This window comes from Coloeus monedula (assembly GCF_965178545.1).
Source record: "Coloeus monedula genome assembly, chromosome: 2".
Taxonomy (NCBI): Eukaryota; Metazoa; Chordata; class Aves; order Passeriformes; family Corvidae; genus Coloeus; species Coloeus monedula.
In genome coordinates this window covers 95241198-95245139 of record NC_138782.1, presented here as the reverse complement: position 1 = coordinate 95245139, position 3942 = coordinate 95241198, and positions in this window count along the sequence as shown.

The window sequence follows — 3942 nt, the reverse complement described above, 5'->3', positions numbered from 1 at the left end:
GGGTAAGATGAGAGGGAGGACTTTCTTTCATTAAAAAGGATTTGGCATAGAAAGAAGCCAGCCTCATGTATTCAAATGTTTCTATAAAGCCAATTATTAGTAGACCGTTATTTGATTAACTTTTGTAAATATTTTTTCTAGGTTTTCCTTTAACCTAATGTCATGCAATGTACTATCTATCATGGCAAATATAGTTTTATGAAGTGCTCAATCACTTTATGCTTTAGCCTTCCCCAACAGCTGTTTTACTTGACATTGTTGCAATTACTCCTAGTTTACATTAGTGTTAAGTGAGAGAAAAGGATTTGCATTCATTTGTATATTAAAGTTTTCTAATAAAAGAGAAAAAAGAGAATACTCCTTTTTAATTAAAAAAGAATAAAGAAAAATATCTAAATGGACAGAATGTTTAGCTATCAAATAAAATAGTAGGAATTTCAATATTCCTATGTGTAAGCTTAATTTTTAAGTATAGCTTTTATGTCAGTGTTATTTCAAGAAATTATTTCACTTTGTCTCTTCTAAGAAAATAAAACCCAAATAACAGTGGAAAGAACAGCAGGATTTGATTTCATAGTTGTTGCAATTCCTTTACCATTAGAAGGCTATTTTTCTCTTCAACCGTGGAAAATGCAGAATTCTTCAAGAGTGTGGAACAAGATATATATTTTTATACATATAGTTTGAAATGGTTGAACAAACAGCTGCTGAATTAAAACATTACATATATGGGAAAATGGAATTTTAAAAGTCCTGTAAGTTTTTCTTTTGTTTATATATAAGCAAATAAAAACTAGTATAGCAACCCAGCTGCAAAATAATTATCAGTAATCATTTATTTGAGACATGAAATATCTCAGCCCATGGTTGAAAAATGTCAATTATGTCCAAATTTGGCAAAGCTATATTTTTATTTCAGCAAAAGTATTTTTAGCTTTTCCTTGAAGAAAGAGAAAGAATGTAGAAAGCAATGGTTATTTAGGAAACCTTGGACAGCATGAGAGGGGAGTATGTATACTTTTCAAAAATAAAAGTTCATGGGTCACCGTGGAAGGCCAGCAAAAGTTTTATGCCTTGTCAAGTGTGTTGCCCAGATCCCTGTGTGATGACCAGAGAGGAAAAGGGTACAGTACGCCTAACCTGGGCCAGCAAACAAAGAACTAAAATATCAGTGTTAGTGATACTCATGGAAAAATCCTAAGTAGCGTGTTTCTAAAGAGGGGGTGAATACCACCTGCTGACACAATTTGTCTTCTTTTTGCTCCAGGGGGATAAATTGTGTTAGCTAAGTTAGTTCTGAGGCAAGAACATCACTAAAGCTCAGTGGCAGTTTTTGGAGGCTGTAGGTGTTCTGTGCCATGCTAGAAAGGGAGGTTCTGGCCTCAATTTTGTCTTTGTAAGAGAAATCATATCTTTGGTTCTCTTTTCATCTTTTCTTATTTTCACCTAGATCTCCAAAATTAAAATATTCCAACATTTCTAGGAATTTCTTTTAACCACAACTTTAACTTAGCAGTACTTTTTCTGTGGAGAAGATAAATAAAAGATGAGACATTCATTAGCAAATGATTCTGGGTTTTCTCTGGACAATTTTTGTTGAGTAAATAGCATATCTTTCAGACACAAATAATACAACCAGATGTTATATCAGATTTGAAAGTCTAAGGATAGCTAGAGAGCTTTAACTAATTTTTGCCAGAGATTATGGTTATCAAGCTAAATAGTGGTGAAATGTGGTTATCAAGACAAGTATTTGGTAATTTTTATGAAAATGTTTTTCATTCAAAAATAAATATTTTTGATGCAAATATTCCTATGGTTTTATTTCTTTAGTTTTACAAAATTCAAGAAATACCTTTTTAAATTAAAATAATCACTGGGAGAAATAAACCCAATAGTGAGCAATAGCCAGTAATGGAGGTAGAAATAGCTTTGAGAAGAGAGGGTATAATGAATGAACATTTCTTATCCAGTGTATAAATACTGAAAATTATCTGAAACCTGAGCCTTAATTGGGTTTTGTTACCTCTAGCTGTTTTGCTATTCAAATATTTCTAATATTCTAATATTGAAATGGAGAGAAATGGAGAAATAGAGTTTTCATGCCATTTTCCCTGCTTGTCCACAGCAGCATTAAACACAGAGTTTAAATCACAACATATTTGTTCCTGCAGATACAAATTGTTATGCCACCCTCATTCTGGTGCTTTTTCTCTCAACTTATTTCACAGCCTTGGAGGTCTGATACCCTGACCCGTTTCTCCTTTACTGTTGTCACTGTAGTGATAAGCTTGCGCCTTGCAGTGACAATGAATGCAAGATAATATCTCCCTGTCTCCACCTCCAAAAACGCTATCTTTTTCCTTTTCTTCTGGACTACATAGAGAGAACCATTTCATTCTCTAATATTATCAACATTGATATGTGTTATTAACCTGGAGAGTGCTTTATAGGACGGAGAATACACAAACATTAGTTTAACTCAGCCCGCCCTGTATGATGTATCATAACCTACTGCTGCATGTTACAGTGGTTTAAGGCAAAGGCAAATTTAGCTTTCCAACCTAAAATCTGTCTCACAGCTAAAATTATGTTAATGTCTCAGGCTGTTCCTTCTACTTGACAATTAGGTTTTTCTGTGGCGGTTGGATATATTGGCTGAAGTAATACATTATTTATGGAACAATTAAAAAAAACACAAACAAATATTTAGTAATTTTGTCATTAAGAGCTTACATAAGTAATGCAATTTAAAAAAACTAAGCTAAAAATCTGTGTAAAAAAGAAGAGAAATTACATGCAAGACTGATTTTTCCTGAGCTAAGAAAAATACGCAAAATCTGGACTTTGGGTAAAGTTTGGATTTGTCAGTAGGGACAGGATTTCAACCACTATATCTGTCTCTCTGATAGCTAAGCTGTAAATTTTATGATGTCTTTCAGTTTAGGCATTTAAGGATCCAATACAGTTAAAAATGTTCTGTATGGAATAGGCCATTTGTGAAAATAAGATTCATGAGTAGCATGGAGAAATCAATAGGGATCTGTTGCTTCCTCCTCCTTCCACTGCAAAAGCAAAGAGCACACACTGAAGCCAGCAGGTGTATGATTGCATCCTTTATGGTTGATTGCTTCAGTGTTAAGTACCAAGCCAGCTGCTGACTTTTGTATGGAAAACTGCCATACATTTTGACGTATTTTAGTGAAACACCTGAGGTTACACTCATAGTCCAGTCTGGGTCTAGACTATAGATCAATTATTTATTCCCCTGGTCTGCTGTCCAACATATTCCATAGGTCTTCTCTCTCCTTAACTGATGAAGATCCTATTCCACATCTGAGATGAAAACAAATTCACTTCTAAAATGCGTTGAAAAGTGCTTACAGAAGGTGATCGGACATAGCAACAGGCATTTTCCAAAGAGCTTTTAGGCAGCAGCCACAGACCTGCTCTGTTAGTTTCTCTGGAGATCAAGGGCCAACTAAGTGCAGAGGGAGTGCCAGATCCCGTGGAAGATGCCGAAAAACTCATGCGTCTCATCTGGACACAGTCCCGCTTAGCGCTTGTGGCAAGAGAAGAAATGTAAGCAGGGGATGTGACAGTGGCAGCAAAGGCCGCTCACGGGGGTGCGAAGCTCCATTGCCTGCTCCTGGCCGAGGAGGTGGGCAGAGACGGCGTTCCCAGGGGCGGCTGCCAGGCCTGCCCCCGCCGCCGTGTGCCGCGCCCGGTGCCGCCCGGTGCCGCCCGGTGCCGCCCGGTGCCGCTCGGTGCCGCCCGGTGCCGCCCGGTGCCGCTCGGTGCCGCTCGGTGCCGCTCGGCGCGGCGGGCGGGGCGGGGCGGGGCGGGGCGGGGCGGGCGCTGTCCCCGGGCCGGTGCTGAGGGGCGGCGCCGCTCCGGCACCTGGGCCCCGCCGAGCGCGGAGCTGCAGCGCCCGCGGCCGCC